This window comes from Heterodontus francisci, chromosome 8 (genome assembly GCF_036365525.1).
Source record: "Heterodontus francisci isolate sHetFra1 chromosome 8, sHetFra1.hap1, whole genome shotgun sequence".
NCBI classification, from domain to species: domain Eukaryota; kingdom Metazoa; phylum Chordata; class Chondrichthyes; order Heterodontiformes; family Heterodontidae; genus Heterodontus; species Heterodontus francisci.
Window position 1 is genome coordinate 19,795,920 of NC_090378.1, and position 23,049 is coordinate 19,818,968.

Below are 23,049 nucleotides of genomic sequence, written 5' to 3' on the forward strand. Positions count from 1 at the left end.
CTCATTTAAAAGGTGTCTGGATATACACCTCAAATACCGTAACCTAAAGGGCTACGGACCAAATGCTGGATTGGGATTAGGCTGGGTGGCTCGTTTTTCAGCTGTCGTTGATGCAATGGGCCAAGTGGCCTCTTTCTGTGCTGTAAACTTTCTATGATCAGCCATGATCTCATTGAATGATGGAGCTGGCTTGAAGGACTGAATGGCCTACTCCTGCTCCTATCTGTTCCTATGTTCTGTGGAAAGTTGGGAAAATGAACGATGCGATAAATAAAAGTCACTCTTTTTATATATATATATTAAAACTGCAACTGCTGGATATCTGCAATAAAGCAACAAATGCTGCAAATTACCTAGAAGGTCAGACAGCATTTCTAAAGGGAAAAGGCATATTGACTCCCAGCCATGTAACCACTCTTCTCCTGTACTCCCACCCAATCCATGGGTTCCCCAGGTGACCAACCTGTATATTTAACACTTGGCATTTTAAAACAAATTCAGTGTCATTAGTGGGTTTATTTGGCACAATAATGATGGGAAAGGTTTTGTTTCAGTTAGTACACCTTACAGGTATGTTAGTTGTAATTCATTTATGTCCAATTGCTCTCACTGCCACCTATACTTCACCTTTGCACAATGGGCAGAATCTTCTCCGTCCTGTGTAAATCGGTGAACTTTTTCTTAAAAAACCCTAACATACACAATTCAATAAACACAATGACAGGAGCAGATAATAAGTTCAAAGTAAATATTCTTATTCATTTCTGGTCATTTTAAAGCCAGACCTGGGAGCAAAATTAGAAAATCTTGCATTGGGGCAGCTCCCCGATGATTGCGTGCCTCTGAGTGATCTTGCCAGAGCTGGGGTCAGACCAGCCCAGCAGCAGCAATTAATGATAGTTAAACCCCCCACTTGGGAGTAAGTTGGTGAGGCTGCCGAGATCTTGCTGATGGGCTACCCACTGAGGTCGAAGCCCAGCAGGTGCCTGGAGGCGGCCTCTCGGGGGCAGGCCAGTGGTGGGGTGGCGGTGGTGAGGGATGTGCCATTGACTCCTCCTTTTAAATCCTCCCATCCAGAGCTGCAGGGATCAGAGGGTCACAGCCCAGGCTGTAGGCCGTCCTGTGGAGGGGTTCCCTCTCCACAATGATGGCCTCTCAGCTTTGGCCAAACTTAATTTTTAAATTGCAGAAACATTCTCCTAAATACAGCGGCAGAGTCCACCTCTCCAGGTGAGGCTGCCGGCCACTCGGCTTCACGTGCTCCCTTTGTCCCTCCTGTCTAATTGGATGGCGGAGGTAGCCTGTTAATTGGAAGATCGTGCACGTGGGCAGAACTCTAACGCCATCAGGGTCGGGTCCTGGAAATGTCCCCATGCCAGAGAATCTAAGTCCAGAAGATTCTCCATATATTGTTTATGATGCTCCGTTTTGGTGTAGAGCAGTGGACAGAAGGTATAAATGTACTGTTGGGCATTTTTCACTGTTCAAGTTGATGCCATGTGAATTTTTACAATCCCGCATTGTGCTTTACTGCTGGTGAGAAGTGGTAAAAAATAACTTAACTAGTAATCCAGAGGCCGACGATAATGTCCTGGGATCACAGGCTCAAATCCCACCAAGGCAGCTGGTGGAATTTAAATTCAATTAATTAATTAAATAATATCGGGAGCTGAAAGCTAGTCTCAGTAATGTGCCCTGAAACTATTGTAAAAACCCATCTGGTTCGCCTAATGTCCTTTTAGGGAAGGAAATCTGCTGTCCTTACCTGGTCTGGCCTACATGTGACTCCAGCCCCACAGCAATGTGGTTGACTCTTAACTGCCCTCTGAAATGGCCTAGAAAGCCACTCAGTTCAAAGGCAATTAGGGATGGGCAACAAATGCTGGCCTAGCCACCGACCTCCACATCCCATGAAAGAATAAAAAAAGAATGCTCATTGCCATAACTGATAATGCATTGGATAAGTCGTTTGTCCTTTCTGCTCCCCATAACATTACCAGGTATTTTTATCCATAGGACAGCAGAGTTGGCCACAGTAGAAAGAAATAACTTGCATTTATATAGCACCTTTCATGACCTCAGGATGTCCCAAAGCACTCTACAGCCAATGGAAGCACTTTTTGTAAGTGTTGACTTTGTTACAATGTAGGAAACACAGCAAACTCCCAGATACAGCAATGTGATACAAAAACAAAATAGGGTGGATGCTGTAAGTCTGAAACTAAAGCAGAAAATGTTAGCAATACTTAGCAGGTCTGGTAGCATCTGTGGAGAGAGAAACTCTGATCCTCTGTCAACAGCACTGTGATAATGGCCAGATAATCTGCTTTACTGATGTTGATTGAGGGATAAGTCTTGGCCAGGTCACTGGGGAGAACTTCCCTGTTCTTTGATACAGTGCCATGGGATCTCTTGCATACATTTGAGAGGGCATATGTCTCATCTGAAGGACAGCACCTCTAACAGTACAGCACTGTCTCAGTACTGGTCAAGATTGTGGGGTGGGACTTGAACCCACAATCGTCTGCCTCCAGAGACCAGAGCAGGGGACCTACTGAGCCATGGCTAACACATAATTTATGAGTTTTAACCATATATCCTGGTGCCATCTAAAACAGGAGCTTGTACTATTATTTCCCCTCACTAAAATGGTTTTCCTTTATTTTTTAACATTCTGCAGGTTTCCCTTGTTAAAATGGCTGATAAGGTAGTTTGTTTTGGTTTAGATACAAGAAAGATGAGAAAAATGAAACCATTCTACACTTGTAACATTGGCGTTGACATACATTTTATCATTTTTCCAACTTAGTGTTTTCTACTGTATTCTGTTTCTCATCCTTCTGATGTCCTGAGTTTCATTTGTTTAGCTTTGGGAATCATGGAATATTTGTGCAGAAATTTATTCTCCCAATCTATTTTCGTGATGATGGTTGAAGCAAAACTGGACAGAACTCCCCTGCTCTTTGAATAACGCCATGGGATTTTTTTTTACATACACCTGAGAGGGCAGTAGAGGACCTAGGTTTTACGTCTTATCCGAAAGATGGCGCCTCCGACAGTGCAGTGCTCCCTCCTTACTGCATTAGAGTGTCAGTCTAGAGATTATGTGCTGAAGTTTCTGGAGTGAAACTTGAAACCACAACTAGATTGTGAGTGCACAGGAAGCTTGATGGTCCCACCTGCATATATTACAAGCATTATAAGACTTGCTGCAGGAGCAAGCAGACATTATGAAGGCTGTAATCCTATATTGTGGATCCTGCAATGTTCTATATGGTGGGTGCAATTTCGTGTTTGATAGGGTTGTGCTAACAGTAGCACAATCATAGCATGTAGCATTTTGTTTGTGAGTAAATAACTGAAAATTATAAGTAACATTATAACTACTTTTGTGAAATATGTAACTGCCTTTTTTTTTAACCAAATATTGTACCAGTGACAGAAGCATGTAAATATTGAAGTGTCAACTGGGATTTTTTTTAATAGAAAAAATTTAAATGGTGTTTAAACAGAAGAGTTTTCTGTATTTTTAGGTATCCTGCCCTCTGGCACTGCTTTTTAAGTAAAAGCACAACTCTCCAGATGTGTATCTATTTCAGAATGGAACGGGAGTTCTGACAGCCTCATCTGGTGACGGTGAGCTGCACTTGATCATTCTGCATAGCAGTTAACCAAGTAAGTCAACACATCTACATTTCTGTGTGGAACCAAATCTTGCAGCAGTGCTCCAAGTATTAAAGTTATGTTTCATTACTCCTTTATTGTACAGGAAACATAAGCACTATGTGGTGGGAGGGAACCTATAATTCACATCCTCCTTGTGTTCCAACTAAGTGTGTGTGTCTCCCCCAACTCATGTTAGCCTGGGCACCAGTCTAAATTCCATGATTTTTATACCCTTGTCAAAGCCTGCATGTCATTTTGTTTGTAAGATAACTGGTATGGTCTCAGGGAATTGGTCTGCACTCTTACAAAAAAAATTGTGCTCTATGCATTTGGCAATTGCCCTTACATCCTCCTTGCTTTTGCAGTTTATAAGCTCTGTTCAATGATATGTCTTCTGTAACATAAACAGAAGGCAGAAGTCATGCTTCAGCTATACAAAGCCCTGGCTAGACCACACCTGGAGTACTGTGAGCAGTTCTCTGCACTACACACATTAGGGAGGATATATTGGCCTTGGAAGGCGTGCAGTGTAGCTTTACCAGAATGATACTTGGACTCCAAGGGTTAAATTACAAGGAGAGATGACAGCAACCACAGTTGTATTGCATGGAATTTAGAAGATTAAGAGGCGATTTGATCGAAGTCTGCAAGATATTCGGGGGAGCAGACAGGGTAGATAAGAGAGGAGCTATTTCTGCTAGCTGGGGAGTCTCGGACTAGGGGATATTGTCAAAAAAATTAGAACCAGACTTTTAAGGAGTGAAATTAGAAAATACTTCTATACCTGAAGGGTGGTGGAACTTTGGAACTCTCTCTTCTGCAAACAGCAATTGATGCTAGATCTATTGTTAATTTAAAATCTGACATTTTTGTTAACCAAAGGTGCTGAGGGATCTGGCCAAAGGCAGGCATATGAAGTTAGATCGCAGATAAGCAATGGTCTCATTGAATAGTGCAACAGGCTCAAGCAGATGAGTGGCCTGTTCCTGTTCCTATGCAAATGTTTCTTTGGCTCAGTTGTTTGTACATGTTGTTATTTTCTGTCAATACATTGTATTTGCTGTATTTAACATCTAACTATAAGGTAGCAAATGCATCACAATTCGGTGACCTCTGATGATCATCTACCTGGGTGGTTAGTTGCCCTGAATCCATTTGAATGTTTTCTTTTCAGCACCTCTTGCTTGTCAGTACAATATATCTGTAACTATTCAGTTTAGTTTTTGATTTGGTCAGTATTGTGAACTGCAGTGATGTTGTGACTAGGACTTCAGTGAAAGGTAATGATGGGAGTGTGAAAGGTTTGTATGGCATTCATTTAAGCCTAATTATAGGTTGATCTCCTACATACTTGGGTTGTGTTTTTGGAGAGTGTTTTGAACTACGAGACAGTAAGGAAAACCACTGCTGGTGGAAGAGCTGCGTAATGGCGAATGTAGTTGGAGATAGACTGAGTTACATGAAGTGTATTGGCACTAAATTGGTTTAGATGGGATTTGTTTTCTCCCTTCAATGTATTGGACCAAAATGTGAAATAACCCTAGTGACAAGTTGACAGGATCTGCTAATTCATTGATCACTTTTGCCACTCCCACTTCATGTCTGCCTACCTTTTTCATTCTTGCCTTTAAGTCACAAGGTTCCGAGTTCAAGTCCCACTCCAGGACTTGAGCATAAATAGAAAGGCTGACACCCCAGTGCAGTACTGAGGGAGTGCTGCATTGTTGGAGGTGCTGTCTTTTGGATAAGACGTTAAACCAAAGCCTGGTCTGCTTTCTGAGGTGGAGACAAAAGACTGTGGGGCATTATTTCAAAGACGAGAGGGGGAATTATTCCCGGTGTCCTGGCCAATATTTATCCCTCAATCAACATTATAACAATAGATTATCTGATCAATATCACATTACTGTTTGCGGGAGCTTGCTGTGCTCAAGTTGGCTGCCACATTTCCTACATTACAACAACAGTGACTATATTTCAAAAAGTACTTCATTCATTGACTATAAAGAGCTTTGGGATGTCCTGTGGGACAAGTTACCCTCGTATCTTCATGGCTAATTGAAGCTGTATTGGCAGAGCGTAGGTAGCTCGCCAAAGATACATGGAGGGGAGAGAGAATACAAATAAAAGCACATTTCATTAGAAAAAAAAAAGACTTTTGAGACCAAGTAAAGTCATAGTGCAAACTGATAACTGACTTAAAAGACTTATATTCATCTTATGTTGGAGGGAAGGTCATTGATGAAACAACTGAAGATGGTTGGGCCTAGGACAACACCCTGAGGAACTCCTGCAGTGATGTCCTGGGACTGAGATGATTGACCTCCAACAACCACAACTGTCGTCTTTTGTGCAAGATGTGACTCCAACCAGCAGAGAGCTTTCCCCCTGATTCCCAATGACTCTAGTTTTGCTAGTGCTTCTTCATGCCATACTCAGTCAAATGCTGCCTTGATGTCAAGGGCAGTCACTCTCGCCTCGCCTCTGGAGTTCAGCTCTTTTGTCCATGTTTGGACAAAGGCTGTAATGAGGTCAGGAGTTGAGTGGCCCTGGTGGAACCCAAACTGAGCATCAGTGAGCAGGTTATTGCTGAGCAGGTGCTGCTTGATGGCACTGTTGATCACATCTTCCCTCACTCTGCTGATGATCGAGAGTAGACTGATGAGGTGGTAATTGCTGGGTTAGACTTGTCCTGCTTTTTGTGTACAGGACATTTTCCACATTGCTGGGTAGATGCTAGTGTTGTAGCTGTACTGGAACAGCTTGGCTAGAGCCGTGGCTAGTTCTGAAGCTCAAGTTTTCAGTACTATTGCCGGAATGTTGTCAGGGCCCATAGCCTTTGCAGTGTTCAGTGCCTTCAGTTATTTCTTTATATCACGTGGAGTGAATTGGATTGGCTGAAGACTGCCATCTGTGTTGCAGGGGACCTTTGGAGGAGGCTGAGATGGATCATCCACTTGGCATTTCTGGCTGAAGGTGGATGCAAATCCTTCAGCCTTGTCTTTTGCACTAATGTGCTGGGCTCCCCCATCATTGAGGATGGGGATATTTGTGGCGCCTCCTCCTGCTGTTAGTTGTTTAATTGTCCAGCACCATTCACGACTGGATATGGCAGGATTGCAGAGCTTAGATCTGATCCGTTGGTTGTGGGATCGCTTAGCCCTGTCTGTTGCATACTGCTTCTGCTGTTTGGCATGCAAGTAGTCCTGTGTTTTAGGTTCACTGGGCTGACACCTCATTTTTAGGTATACCTGTTGCTGCTCCTGGCATACCTTCCTGCACTCTTCATTGAACCAGGGTTGGTCTCCTTGCTTGATGGAAATGAGTAGAGTGGGGGATATGCCCGGCCATGAGGTTACAGATTGTGGTTGAATACAATTCTGTTGCTGCTGATGGTCCGCAGTGCCTCATGGATACCCATTTTTGAGTTGCTAGATCTGTTTGAAATCTATCTCATTCAGCAGGATGGTGCCTGGGATGGACCATTTAAGCTATGAAGAGAGGTTGGATAGGCTTGGGTTATTTTCGCTGGAGCAGAGAAGACTGTGGGGTGACCTGATCGAGGTGTACTAGATTATGAGGGGCATGGACAGGGAGCAGCTGTTCCCCTTAGTTGAAAGGTCAGTTACGAGGGGACACAAGTTTAAGGTGAGGGGCAGGAGGTTCAAGGGGGATTTGAGGAAGAACTTTTTTACCCAGAGAGTGGTGACAGTCTGGAATGCACTGCCTGGGAGGGTGGTAGAGGCGGGTTGCCTCTTAAAAAGTACCTGGATGAGGACTTGACACGTCATAACATTCAAGGCTATGGGCCAAGTGCTGGCAAATGGGATTAGGTAGACCGGTCAGGTGCCTTTAATGCATCGGTGCAGACTCGACGGGCCGAAGGGCCTCTTCTGCACTGTATTATTTTGTGACTTAGCATGGTGGTAGTGCACGCAACATAATGGTGGGTACCCTCAGTGTGAAGACAGGACTTCATCTCCACAAGGACTGTGTGGTGGTCATTCCTACAAATACTGTCATGGACAGACGCATCTGCAATAGGTAGATTGGTGAGGATGAGGTCAAGTAGGTTTTCCCTCGTGTTGGTTCCCTCACCACCTGCCACAGACCCAGTCTAGCCGCTATGTCCTTTAGGACACAGCCAGCTCGGTCAGTAATGGTGCTACCGAGCTACTCTTGGTGATTGTCATTGAAGTCCCCCACCCAGAGTATATACTGTGTCCTTGCTACCCTCTGTGGTTCCTCCAAGTATTGTTCAATGTGGAGAAGCACTGATTCATCAGCCGAGGGGCGGGGTGGGAGGTTGCGGTTGGGGAGCGGTAGGTGGTAATCAGTAGGAGGTTTCCTTGCCCATGTTTGACCTGATGCCATGAGACTTCATCGAGTCCGAAGTCAATGTTGAGGACCCCCAGGGCAACGCCCTCCCAACTGTATACCACTGTGCCACCACCTCTGGTGGGTCTGTCCTGCTGGTGGGATAGGACATATACAGGGATGGTGATGGTGGTGTCTGGGACATTGTAAGGTATGATTCGGTGAGTATGACTATGTCAGGCTGTTGCTTGACTAGTCTGTGGGACAGCTCTCCCAATTTTGACACAAGCCCTCCGATGTTAGTAAGGAGGAATTTGCAGGGTCGACAGGGCTGGATTTGCCGTTGTTTCCAGTGCCTAAGTTGATGGGTGTTCCGTCAAGTTTCATTCCTTTTCTTAGACTTTGTAGCTGCTTGATACAACTGAGTGGCTTAGTAGGCCATTTCATAGGGCATTTAAGAGTCAACCAAATTGCTGTGGGTCTAGAATCACATGTAGGCGAGACCAGTTAAGGGTGGCAGATTTCCTTCCCTAAAGGACGTTAGTGAAACAAATGTGTTTTTACAACAATGGTTTCATGATAACCACCAGACCAGCATTTTTAATTTCAGATTTATTAATTGAATTCAAATTTCACCATCTGCTGTGGTGGGATTTGAACCCATGTTCTCAGAGCATTAGCCTGGGGCTCTGGGTTACTAATGTAGTGACATTACCATGTATGCTTTATTAACTATCCTCTCAACTTGTTCTGCCATCTTTCAATGATTTACACCCTCTGCTGCTGCACTCCTTTTAGAATTGTTCCCTTTATTTCATATTGTCTCTCCATGTTCTTTCTACCAGAATGAATCACTTCACACTTCTCTGCATTAAACTTCATCTGCCAATTGTCTGCCCATTCCACCAATCTGTCTGTCTTTTTGAAGTTCTACGCTATCCTCCTCATAAGTCACAATACTTCCAAGTTTTGTATCATCAGCAAATTTTGAATTTATGCCTTGTACACCAAGGTCTATGTCATTAATCAGGAAGAGCAGGGTCTTAGCCCCTGGGGAACGCCAATACAAACGTTCCTCCAGTCCAAAAAATATCCCTTAACCTCTACTCTCTGTTTCCTGTCACTCAGCTAATTTTGTGTCCATGTTGCTACAGTCCCTTTTATTATGAGCCCTAACTTTGCTCACAAGTCAGTTGAGCTGGCACTTTATCAAATGCCTTTTGGAAGTCCATGTGCACCACATCAACAACAATTCAGAGACTTTGAATGCCAGTACAAATGGTACAAATTTAGCATTCCCCCGTACTTTTCCAAAGAATGATAGGATGCTGAATGTGTGCCTGCACGAAGGTCAGAAACTAACAACAGGAGAGGAGATATGTAGTGCTGAATGGAAGCTAGAGAAGGGGAAAGAATTCAAGTGAGCCTCCTTGTCATTCTTCTGGACCTCCAAACTCCATTAACAGGGACCCAGGAACAAGTTCCTGCACCTAAAGTTTATGGGTGGTGGGGGAAGATAAATTGAGAAACTTTAAATTGACCACTTAATTTATTGGTTATAAATGAAGACTACAACGCTGCTAACCATTTTGCCACTCCTGATATGATTTCCACCAAAATTATTCCCTACAGGTTCCCCTTTGGATTTTTTTTTGCTGTGCGTTATTGGAATCTTTTGGTTGAGAATGTTGCCCATTCTCTTCCCTTGCCCTCTTCCTAACAACCCCCCCCCCCCTACCCCCCACAAAAAAATCTATTTTATCCTTTCTAAACATTCAGAATTAAGAGATGAAAAAAACTAAATAGTCCCAACTTTTCACTTGACACATAACTTATAACCCTATTTTATTCCTCATGCTTGCTTGTAAAATCATATGTATAATCCATATTACCAGGTTCTTCATTGTTTTACTATTTTGTTTAATCTTTTTTGAAGTACTTTCCAGCGGTAATGATTTCTCACATGCCGTTCCTGCCTTGTGTACAATAACTGCCATCTTGTTACCAGAAAACTGGTGCATTCTTCATGGCAATGCCTCTACCAATCTAGAGTTCACTTGCCAACCAATCAGCATTCTCTTCCCAAGCAGGAGAAGTAGTTCTTTTCCCTTACATTGGTTATTCTTGCAATTGTCCTGATGAGTGCAGTAGAGATTTACTTGATTTATGGATAATTTTTGCTAGACAGGGAATGAAAAGCTAGCTCCCGGGTGATCTGTGACACACATCCAGTGTGTCCTTTTAAAAGTTATTTATGGATGTTTTACTTTTTGATATGGTCTGTAGCCATTTTGCTTTTTGTGCTGATTTGATAAACAATTGCCTCACCCCAGTTTCCAATCCGTTGAGTTGTCATCTGACAAATTAATCAAATTTATCATTTTACATGGTAATGGTTATATTAAATGACCATTCTGAAGATCTTGCGTGGGTTATAGCAGAAATGTGTGTGTTTTTCAGTTAACCACTTGATTCAAAAGCTATTGCAGGCTATTTCATGGCATGAGCCCCATTTTTGGATACTGCTGTGTAGATTTGAATCACTAGCTGCAAGTGGTTCGTAAGGTGTAAAAGGCCAAGACTGGTGTTTTTCCTTTTAGTTTGCTTCATTTTAGCTGTTCAGTTCTGGAAACTATTTAACCGTGGTTAGGTCACACTTGGATTACTGTGTACAATTCTGGTCGCCATACTATAAAAAAAAAAGATGGAGGCACTGGAGAAGGTACAAAAAGGAATTTACCGGATGATACCAAAAAATGTGAGAGTAGAGCTATCAGAACATGCTGGGTCTCTTTTCTCTTGGAAAATATGTGAACATACAAATTAGGAGCAGGAGAGTATGCTACTTGTCTCCTCGAGCCTACTCCGTCATTCAACAGGATCATGGCTGATCTGATTGTAACCTCAACTCCACATTCCTGCCTATTTTCCCCCCCCGCCCCCCCCACGATAACCTTTCTCCCCCTTGTTTATCAAGAATCTATCTACCTCTGCCTTAAAAATATTCAAAGACACTGCTTCCACTGCCTTTTCAGGAAGAGAATTCCAAAGACTCATGACCCCCCGAGAAAACATTTAGAAACATCGAAAAATAGAAAATAGGAGCAGGAGTAGGCCATTCGGCCCTTTGAGCCTGCTCCGCCATTCATTATGATCATGGCTGATCATCCAACTCCATAACCTGTTCCTGCTTTCGCCACATACCCTTTGATCCCTTTAGACCCAAGAGCTACATCTAATTCCTTCTGGAAAACATACAATGTTTTGACCACAACTGCTTTCTGTGGTAGCAAATTCGACAGGCTTACCACTCTCTGGGTGAAGAAATTTCTCCTCATCTCAGTCCTGAAAGGTTTACCCCGTATCTTTAGACTATGACCCCTGGTTCTGGACTTCCCCACCATCGGGTACATCCTTCCTGCATCTACCCTGTTAAGTCCTGTTAGAATTTTATATATTTCTATGAGATTCCTCCCTTACTCTTCTGAACTCCAGGGAATATAATCCTAACCAACTCAATCTCTCCTCATATGTCAGTCCTGCCCTCCCAGGAATCAGTCTGGTAAACCTTCGCTGCACTCCCTCTATAGCAAAACATCCTTCCTCAGATAAGGAGACCAAAACTGCACACACTATTCCAGGTGTGGCCTCACCAAAGCCCTGTATAATTGCAGCAAGACATCCCTGCTCCTGTACTCGAATCCTCTTGCTATGAAGGCCAACATACCATTTGCCTTTTTTACCGCCTGTTGCACCTGCATGCTTACCTTCAGTGACTGGTGTACGAGAACACCCAGATCTCGTTGCATATTCCCCTCTCTGTTTATAGCCATTCAGATAATCTGCCTTCCTGTTTTTTGCTACCAAAGTGGATAACCTCACATTTATCCACATTATACTGCATCTGCCATGCATTAGCCCACTCACTCAACTTGTCCAAATCACCCTGAAGCCTCTCTGCATCCTCCTCACAATTCGCCCTCCCACCCAGTTTTGTGTCCTCTATAAATTTGGAGATATTACATTTAGTTCCCTCATCTAAATCATTAATGTATATTGTGAATAGCTGGGGTCCTAGCACCGGTCCCTGCAGTACCTCACTAGTCACTGCCTGCCGTTCGGAAAAAGACCCATTTATTCCTACTGTTTGTTTCCTGTCCACCAACCAATTTTCTATCCATCACAATACACTACCCCCAATCCGATGCGCTTTAATTTTACACGCTAATCTCTTATGTGGGACTTTGTCGAAAGCCTTCTGAAAGTCCAAATAAACTACATCCACTGGCTGGCCCTCATCAACTCTACTAGTTACATCCTCGAAGAAGTCTAGTCGATTTGTCGAGCATGATTTCCCTTTTGTAAACCATGCTGACTCTGCCTGATTCTACCACTGTTCTCCAAGTGCTCTGCTATAAAATATTTGATAATGGACTCTAGAATTTTCCCCACTACTGACATCAGGCTGACTGGTCTATAATTCCCTGCTTTCTCTCTACCTCCCTTTTTAAATAGTGGGGTTACATTAGCTACTCATCTCTGTCTTAAATGGGCGACCCCTTATTTTTAAACAGTGACCCCTAGTTCTAGATTCTCCCAAAAGAGGAAACATCCTTTCCCTGTCAAGACCCCTCAGGATCTTAAATGTTTCAATCAAGTTGCCTCTTAATCTTCTGAACTCCAGCAGATACAAGCCTAGCCTGCCCAACCTTTCCTCATAAGACAACCCGCCCATTCCGGGTATTAGTCTAGTAAACCTTCCCTGAACTGCTTCCAAAGCATTTACATCCTTCTTTTAAATAAGGAGACCAATACTGTACACAGTACTCCAGAAAGGAAAAGGCTGAGGGGTGACCTAATAGAGGTCTGTAAAATTAGGTAAAGTTTTGATAGAGTAGGCACAGAGAGAATGTTTTCATTTGTGGGGAAGAACGAAGCTGGATGCCATCAATGCAAAATAGTCACCAAGAAATCAAATAGGGAATGCAGAAGAAACTTCACCAGGAGAGTGGTGAAAATGTGGAACTCGCTATCATGGAGTAGTTGAGGCGAATAGTATGGATGCATTTAAGAGGAGGCTGGATAAGCATATGAGGGAGAATGGGAGAGTTATGCTGACAGAGTTTGATGGGGAAAAGAGGAGGAGGCTCGAGGGGAGCATAAATGCCAGCATGGACTAGTTGGAAAGAATGGCTTGTTTTTGCTCTGTATCTCCTATGTTAACCCATTTAACTAACTTATTTTGTGTCTTGGTTAAGCCAGTAACAGGCTAATTAATTGGTTTATAGTGATGTGATGAGCTGTTCTCTGGCTGCATTCTTCTGTTGCATTTGGGCTATTGTACAAGTTAAGATGGTATAAGATTGGGCCAGCTAATTGATCTCAGTGCAAAAGGCCAGGAAAAGAGAGTTTAGCCTTCTTGAGAGTGATTGGGGCATAAATACAGAAATATTTGCTTGCTTAGTTTACTGTGTTTTGACTACTTGCATGCCAAACAGCAGAAGCAGCATGCAAAGACCGAGCTAAATGAATTCACAACCAACGGATCAGATCAAAGCTCTGCTGTCCTGCCACAACCAGTCCTGAATGGTGGTGGACAAATAAACAACTTATCAGAAGAGGAGGTTCCACAAATATCCCCATCCTCAATGATTGGGGAGCCCAGCACATTAGTGCAAAAGACAAGGCTGAAGCATTTGCATCCATCTTTAGTCAGAATTGCCGAGTGGCTGATCCATCTTTGTCTGCTCCTGAGAATTTCAACATCACAGATGCTAGTCTTCAGCTAATTCGATCCACTCTATCTGATATCAAGAAATGCCTGAAGGCACTGGATCCTGCAAAGGGGGCTATGGATCCTGACAACATCCCGGCTGTCGTACTGAAGACTTGTGCTCCAGAACTAGCTGAGCCCCGAGCAGTACAGCTACAACATTGGCATCTACCCAACAATGTGGAAAATTGCCCAGATATGTCCTGTCCAAAAACAGCAGGATAAATCCAATCCAGCCAATTACTGTCCCTTCAGTCTACGCTCGATCATCAGCAAAGTGATGGAAGGTGTTGTCAGCAGTGCTATCAAGTGTCACTTAAACAGCAGCAACTTGGTCACTGCTCACTTTGGTTTCTGCCAAGGCCACTCGCCTCCTGACCTTATTACAGACTTGGTCCAAACATGGACAAAAGAACTGAACTCTAGGTGAGGTGAGAGTGACTGAATTGATTTCAAGGCAGCATTTGACCAAGTGTGGCACCAAGCAGCCCTAACCAAACTGAAATCAATGGGAATCGGGGAGTTGGTGAGGGGGGAATCGCTCCGCTGGTTGGAGTCATACCTAGCACAAAGGAAAATGGGCGTGGTTGTTGGAATCCTAGGATATTGCTGCAAGAATTCCTCAGGGAAGTGTCCTAGGCCCAACCATCTTCAGTTGCTTCATCAATGACTTTCCATCATAAGGTCAGAATTGAGAATGCTCGCTGATGACTGTACAATGTTCAGCACCATTTGCAATTTCTCAGACACTGAAGCAGCCCATGTCCATTTGCAGCAAGACCTGGACAACATCGAGGCTTGGGCTGATAAGTGGCAAGTAACACTCGCACCACACAAGTGCCAGGCAAATATGATCTCCAACAAGAGAAAATCTAACCATCTCCCCTTGACATTCAGTGGCATTGCCATTGTTGAATACCCCACTGTCAACATCCTGGGGGTCACCATTGACCAGAAACTGACTGGACCAGCCACAAAAATACTGTGGCTATGGGAGCGGGTCAGAGGCTGGGAATTCTGCGACGAGTAACTCACCTCCTGTCTCCCCAAAGCCTACAAGGCAGAAGTCAGGGGTGTGATGGAATATTCTCCACTTGCCTGGATGGGTGCGGCTCCAACAACACTCCAGAAGCTCGACACCATCCAAGACAAAGCAGCCCACTTGATTGGCACCCCATCCACCACCTTCAACATTCACTCTGACGCATAGTGGCAGCAGTGTGTACTATCTACAAGATGCAGTGCAGCAACTCAACAAGGCTCCTTCGACAGCACCTTCCAAACCCACGACCTCTTCCACCTAGAAGGGCAAGGGCAGCAGATGCATGGGAACACCAGCACCTGCAAGATCCCCTCCAAGTCACACACCATCCTGACTTGGAACTATATCACTGTTCCTTCACTGTCACTGGGTCAAAATCTTGGAACTCCCTTCCGAACAGCACAATGGATGTACCTACATCAGATGGACTTCTGCCTTGTTTGGTGCCTTACCTGTGGGAAAGTTTGATCGGATAGATTAGTTAATTAGTTGCATTAGTGCTGTGATTAAAGACGATGAAGGAAATATTTACTTGTAGAGGATGGAGGAATGCTGGAAATACTAAATGAGTGTTTTGCCTCAGTTTTTACAGAACATGTGGTAGTGGGAATGAAAGGGTACAAAAGGAGGAGGTAGAGCAGTTAACATAACTATAGATACAAATGTGGAAGTGTGTACCAGGAGCAGCAGAAGACATACCTGAGAATGAAAAAGCAAAATGCTGTGGATGCTGGAAATCTGAAATAAAAACAGAAAATGCTGGAAATCCTCAGCAGGTCAGGCAGCATCTGTGGAGAGAGAAACACAGTTAACTTTTTCAGGTCAGACATTTCATCAGAACTGGAAAAGGTTAGAGGTTCAGATCATAACCTCTGCCCTTTTTTTTTTGGATGGCAGCTGTTTTTGCTGATTTCTTCTTTCCCATTTACACCTCCTGTCAACCCACCTTTGTTTTTGTTTCTTGTTCCATTACCATTTCTTTTTTGCTGTGCACTATCATCCCTTTTGTCATTCAGTCTCTCTTGTCTTCCACCCTATCACAGAACTTCCCTTTTGTTCTTTCTGCCCCTCCCCCTTTTTCCTGCCTCCTTACTTGCTTAAAACCTGTTATATCTCTAATATCTTCCAGTTCTGATGAAAGGTTAGCGACCTGAAACATTAACTCTATTTTTCTCTCCACAGATGCTGCCTGACCTCCCTGAGAATTTCCAACATTTCTGTCTTTATATCTTAGAATGAGGTATCCAGTGAAGCTACTACACAGGGTTACCTGCACAGTAAACACCAAATAGCCTGTAGACAGAGGTAAGCAGTCCTGCTATCAATGGATCAGAACAAAGGTCTGCTCACATCCATTCAAGAATAGTGGTTGATAACCAGGCAGCTAATGAGAGAAGGAAGCTCCAGGAATATCCCTATCTTCAACCACCATGTGAGACCTTCTTTATGCAGTGAGTGGTAATGACCTTGCACTTGCTGCCAACAAGGGTGGTGGGAGCAGAGACGATCAATGATTACATAAGGAAATTGGATGGGTGCTTGAGGGAAATAAACCTGCAGGGCTACGGGGATGGAGCAGTGAAATGGGACTGATTGGATTGTTCGACAGAGAGCCAGCATGGACTCGATGGGCCAAATGGCCACCTTCAGTGTCATTTTAAGTTTATGATTCTACGAATGTAGGTGGCAAGGCTTCAATCAAAACTGCCAAATGGATGATACTGTGCCTTCAGTGACTAGCCAATTTGGTTTACTCCATGTGACATTAAGAAACAACTGAATGCACGGGACATAGCAGTCAACATCTCAGTTTGAACTGCTGAAGACCTATTTATCAGAGCTAGCAGCTCTCCTAGCTAAGGTATTCCAGTACAGCTATGAGACATGTGCCTACCCAACAGCGTGGAAGATAATCCAGGTATATCCCATCAATTTAAAAAAAAAACCAAAGAGGACATATATAACCTGGACAGTTTCCATCCTATCAGTATCTTCCCAATCATTGGTAAAGTGATGGAAGGAGTCATCGATAGTGCTGTCAAGCAGCAACTAGTTACCAATAACCTGCTCAGTTCAGGTTCTGCCAGAACCACTCAACTTCAGAACTCATCACATCCTTGATCCAGACATGCGTGTAAGAGCTGAATGCGAAAGGAGATGTAAGGTTAGCTGCTTCCAATGTCAAAGCAATAATCGACAGAGTATGGCACCAAGAAGTCAATTTGGGTCAGAAGGAAAACCCTCCAATGTCTGGCATCATAGTAATGCAAGGGAAGATGGTTGCGGTTGTTGGAGACCAGTCACCACAGCCCCAGCTTAACAGTGCAGGAGCTCCTGAGAGCAGTGTCCTCAGCCCCAACATCTTCAGCTGCTTCAACAATGACCATCCCTTCATCTTAAAGTTAGAAGTGGGGCTGTTACATCCCTAATATCTTCCAGTTCTGATGAAAGGTCATCCAACTATTCCAGGGTTCAGCTCCATTCACAACTTCTCTAATAATAAGGCAGCCTGTGCCAGCTTATATCAGGACTTGGATAGCATCTAAACTTTGGCTGAGAATTTGCACCAGATAAGTGCAAGGAAATGACCATCCTGAACAAGAGAAAATATAGCCATCTCCCACTAACCATCAACACCAAGCCCCTCACCAGCATTAGCCTAGAGGTCACCGTTGGCCAGAAGCTTATCTGCACTACCGTGGCTCACGATGGGGGCAGAGATGGGTACTCTGTGACATGTGGCTTACTTCCTGACTCATCAAAGCCCCTCCACAATTTACAAAGAACACATCAGAAGTATTACATAGAATTTACAGCACAGAAACAAAACATTTGGCTCAGCTTGTCTATGCTGGTCTTAATGCTCTACCTGAGCCTCCTTCCACCTTAGTTCATCTAACCCTATCTGCAAAACCTTCTATCCCTTTTCTCCTTTTGTGTGCTTATCTAGCTTCCCCTTAAATACAGTTGCAGTAACACTTGAAGCTACACACCAGCCAGGATAGAGCAGAACACTAGATTAATGGCTCTGTCGCTGGACTCTCCATCTACTCCTCCACCATTGGTGCACTCTGGCTACAAGTTTGCCAGCAGCAATTCATGGATTACTGTGACAGCATCTTCCTCCCCTGTGACCTCAACCATCAAGATGAATGAGCAGCAATGATGTGGGGACTCGGTGGACTCCAAAATCACACTTTTCTTGACTTGGCCATATTGCCATTGGATCCTAGAATTCACTACCATAAGCCATTTTGGGAGCACAGTCATTATAAAAGCTGCAATGGATCAAGGAGAATGTCTACTGTCATCTTACTGGGATGTGGGGGCCATGGGCACCCCCAGTTACAAGTACAAAAAAAATGCTAAATGTATGGAACTCATTGGTTAGACTGCAGTTGGAATATTGGGTTCAGTTTTGGGTACCATGCTGTTAGAAAGGATGTCGAGGCCAGGGAGAGTCTTCAGAAAAGATTCATTAAAATGAGACCAGGAATGAGAGAGGCTTTAGTTCAGACTGAGTGGAGGAAAAGAAACAATAGCTTGTTTCATTATAACAAAGAAGGTTAAGTAAAGATCTAATGGAGGTGTCCAAAGTTACGAAGGATTTTGACGAGATGAGACGGTGTGGGTGTGGCGAACTATTCCTACTGATTAGATCGATTTCCCCAAGGATTTATCCTTGGGCCCCTCTTTTTTTTTCTTATCTGCCCCTTAGCAACATCACCCAAAAACAACAGCATTGCTTTCCATGTGTATGCTGATGACACCCAGCTCTACCTCACTACCACCTCTCTCGATTCTTCCACCATTTCTAAATTGTCATGCTGCTTGTCTGACATCCAGAACTGGATGAGTAGAAATTTTCTCCCAACACAATATTGTCTTCAGTCCCTGCCACAAACTTCTTTCCCTAGCTACCGACTCCATCCCTTTCCCTTTAACTGTCTGAGGCTGTTAGCGACCTTGGTGTCATATATGACCCCGAGATGACCTCCAGACCCAATATCCGTGCCATCACTAAGACTGTCCACTTCCACCTGCCTCAGCTCATCTGCTGCTGAAACCCTCATTTGTGCCTTTGTTACTTCTAGACTAGACTGGCCTTCCTGGCTGGTCTCCCACATTCTACCTTCTGTAAACTGAGGTCCTAAAACTCTGCTGCCCAACTCCTAACTTGCACAGAATCCTGTTCATCAACCACCCCTGTGCTTGTTGACCTACATTGGCTCCCAGCTAAGCAATGCCTCGATTTTAAAACTCTCATCTTTGTTTTCACATCCCTTCCCGATCTCTGTAATCTCCCCCAACCCCACCAATCTCCAAGATATCTGTGCTTCTCCAATTTTGGCTCCCTAAGTGTCACTGATTATTAATTGCTTCACCATTGGTGGCAGTGCCTTCAGCTGCCAAGGCCCTAAGCTCTGGAATTCCTTCCCTAAACCTCTGCCTCTCTATCTCTCTTTCTCCCCCTCCTAAGAAGCTGCTTAAAAGCTATCTCTGACCAAGCTTTTGGTATTCAGCATTAATGTGTCAATGCTGACACATGTGACTCTGTGTCAAATTTTGTTTCACACTTCAGTGGACATTTTAGTGCACTAAAGGGCTATATAAATACAACTTGTTGGTAAACTGGCAGAGGACCTAGAATGACCCGTTGGAAATAGTGGTGAAAGCATAATCCATAATTTATTTAAAAACAAATTGGATAATTAATTGAAAAGGTAACTTTTAAAAATATATTTATAAAAAAAAAAGGCAAAGAAGTGGAACTAGGGGCATTTTTAATTTAGAGAACAAACACTGCCACAATGGGATGAATGACCCTCTCCGTGCTGTAAGATTTCATGTTTAAAGGTTGACTAAATCCAAACTTTCTGAACTGTGTAGAGTGGGAATTTTATCAAGGCAGAGTTGTCTGATGAAGGCCTACTTTGGATAATTTTCAGATTACTTGGCTGTCCAGCAAGAAGCTTTGTGTTAGAATCGTCAAGCTATTGTAAAAACCCTGGCTGCCAATTGGCATGCTGAAGTTTTTTGGCTTTACTTCCTTATAAATTGATGAATCTACTAGAACCCATTTGTGCCTGTTTTCAGTTCAAGGTCTGTACATTGGTTCCACCCCAAGATCATACCTCTTATTTAGATTCATACTTGAGGTAGAGGCAATGGCCTTGATTTTAGAGTAGTAATGAAGGTGAAACACCACTGAAACTGACAGCAAATTCTGCAGTCTGCACATTCGTAGAATAATGTAGAAATCCACAAGTTGCTGTCAGTAATTCCCTGAAATCTTCCACTGTTTACGCTATTAGTCTGGCTGTAAAAACCCTTGAAAAAGTTATACCTTGTTGCATGAGGTGTAACTGGGTTTTTAACGATATGCTGTGCTCGTAATGACTGCTGAACACACTCACTGGCCCTGAAAAGCTAATTTTAAATTTGTGGAATGTCAAATGTCGTCATAAATTCCACATTTTTAAAATCTTCTAAAGTTTGTTTAGATGGATTTTGATCAAAGCTAAAATATCAAATCATAATCACTTCTTTTGTTATCTGAAAATTTAAATTAGAAGTGAAGGGATTCAGTGCTTTTAACTTCCTGGTTTGGTGTCTGAGAATACTTCAATGTGATTGGCTGGCTGCTTAACCTGCTTGCTGCTATCACTGCTGCTGGATGCAAGGAGATCTCTTTGACTTGGCGCCAGTTTTAAAGTGCCATCTGGAAAGGGGAATCCCGCGCCACAGAGGTCGCTAGATCCTCGTGGGCAGCTTTCTTCTAGATCACCGGTGAGCGCCATCACTTTGCCGCTGACTGTAAAATCCAGCCCATTGTCTTTGACTTTCCTACAACTGTTGATGATTGGTATGACTATCAGTAGCAGATTGTTTCCTGCTCACGATTTGGGTTACAGTCAAGTCTGTGAGAACCGGTTTATAGGATTTGAGATATTAGTGGAAAATACTGTGTGATGTTATATTCTAACTATTGTGAGCTTCCCACCAGGTCCATATGTGACGAAACCTGTTTGGGCAGGCTCTTTTTCCTGTTTGTTTCCTCCAAATAATTCTTTGCCAGAAATCTATCATTTCTTTAAGCTGTGCTTTTGTTCTCTCTGACAGCTCTTCTGTATTTTCTTTAACCCCTCTGGCAAATTAATTTTCTCTTTTTTTTTTAATGCTGATGCATCTGTTCTTGCAGAGAACTGCTTCCACTGAGTGGAACTTAGACTGTGTGTGAAACTTCCATCAGCAACACATCCTACAGAAACAGCCATGTTAACGCTGTCCTTGTGCTCAACAAATCCCAGTGCAGGGAAGCAGCTGCTCGATGGGATGTGATGAAGTTGGTTAACTTGCTATTTATTAATTATCCAGTCAGTCCCATTTATCCCAATCCACAATCGTCAATATTAGCCTTGTTGTTAAACTTTGACCTGTTAGTCCTGGTAAACATTTAAAAAAAAAAATCTTCTACAGCCGTTTGCTGTGGATACTTATTTCTGTTTTGCTGAGCACCTGTATCATTTAAAATAAATTTATAACCTACCGCGTCTTCTAAAGTTATGCTCCCATCAGTTTACTAAAATGCTACTGTAATGACTTGATATTTTCTCTTGAACTAAAAACTTTACAGAGGAGAGAATGGAGTGTTAACAGGTAATTTTCAATCTTGTTTTGATGATGCTTAAGTCCATAACTAGGTGAATATATAAATATCTCAAGCTGCTAGTCTCTCCTCCAGGAGAGGCTACAAATAGTCCATCCTCCATAAATGGACATGATAGTGATTGGCCTTTTGGGCCTTGTTGAAAAATAAGTATTGCTCTGTTTGTTTGTTTTTTTATTATTATTCCATTGCTTAGCTTTCGGTTGCAATCTTCAGAGGAAGAAGGTAGGTTCCTGTAACAGGCTGAAGAGCTTTCTGACTGTTTATATTGGACTGCCTTTAAATTATCCAAACAACGAACTTGCTGCTGAGATGGATTGCTTGAAGCCCTTGGGTAGGTGGAATTTTTAAACTTACTTTAGGTCGCAATCTGACTTTGGCACTCTCTATCAAGGGCTCTGTGGTATTTGTGAGCAGGCCAAGCAGCATTGAAGCTTTTCGACAAATCAGATTGAAGAATCCTCACTGAGACACACAGCAAGAAATGGAAATTACATTTAAATCATTGCACAGGAAGCAAAATAAAGTTTGGTCATACACATGGATATAAGGAAAAGACATAAAACATGAAGAGAAACTTAAGAAAAAATTAAAATCTGCACCATTAATTTTCTTCTGAGAAAATGAGAACGCACAATAGTTAAATTATTTTTTCAAGGCCAGAGAGGTTGCTCAGAAGTAATTATTACTTACTATGGTGTTCAAAGACTCAAGATTCAATAAGTCCTAACTTCAGTCATTTTTTAAAAGAGTGAAAATAGTTGTTAATTAACCCAAGTTCACACCATTGCAGTGATCGCTATGCAGATTCTAACAGTGAGCATTGCAAATGCGCACCCTGTGGAGGAACAGAGAATCCCTGACAGCAACTTCTGGATTTCCATGTTGCACTGTGTATGTGCATTCACCAGAAGTTACTGTTGGTTCTACTCAGTAATAACAATGAGTGCTGACCGCCCTCGCCGTTATTAGTTCAGAAAAATCTGTTGTAGATTATGAGCTAAATGGCCAATCACTTCCAATGCATGCTAGTAATCAACGATCGCTCTAACTTTTCTTTTGGAATGCGTGGGCGATTTCTTTAAGTGTGCTGCCCCTTTAAGTTTTTTTGCGTGGCTGCACCTGCGCAGTAATTTAAAGGGGCCATCTTGTGCATGGCCTGCGTGGGGACCTTCGGGTTGCTGCATGGCCACGCAGCTTAGAGGGAACATTGCTCATCATGCAATCGGTTGATGCACCTATTAGTTGAGCTGATACTGCATAGAATAATCCAGTGTTTGTAGAACACGATGTGTAAGGTGGACCTTCGTGTGCACATTGTCTTCTAAAATCCCTGTCGGTCATCCTGTCTTACAATGCATCCTTTTTATTAATGAAGCGTAAACTGGAAGGAGTTTATAGAATGCTAATTGTTCATTTAAAAACTGCCTTTTGTAAAGGTATGATTTAACAGACTGAATTTTAATACAAAACCTTTCTTTGTTCAGTTAAGTTTTGAAATGCTTAACCAAAAATGTACTTTTAAAACATGACTAGAGTGATTCAACATTAGACTTGAAGCTGTCTAATTCACAACATTAA

General features: G+C 43.0%; 2 protein-coding genes across 3 annotated transcripts in view; both read left to right on the forward strand.

Annotated features, from left to right (window-relative positions):
- The first annotated feature begins 3,586 nt into the window (after positions 1 to 3,586).
- LOC137372682 (volume-regulated anion channel subunit LRRC8D-like) overlaps positions 3,587 to 23,049 on the forward strand; it is a 104,560-nt gene continuing 85,097 nt past the window's right edge. The window contains exons 1-2 of one of the 2 annotated variants that reach the window (XM_068036747.1): positions 3,591 to 3,675; positions 15,981 to 18,169. The gene's annotated coding sequence lies outside the window, so the exon portion shown is untranslated. Of the gene's footprint in view, positions 3,676 to 15,980; positions 18,170 to 23,049 lie in introns of both variants that reach the window. The other variant, XM_068036746.1, reaches the window with a different exon arrangement.
- LOC137372681 (volume-regulated anion channel subunit LRRC8C-like) overlaps positions 3,591 to 23,049 on the forward strand; it is a 137,830-nt gene continuing 118,371 nt past the window's right edge. The window contains exon 1 of the mRNA XM_068036745.1: positions 3,591 to 3,675. The gene's annotated coding sequence lies outside the window, so the exon portion shown is untranslated. The remainder of the gene's footprint in view (positions 3,676 to 23,049) is intronic.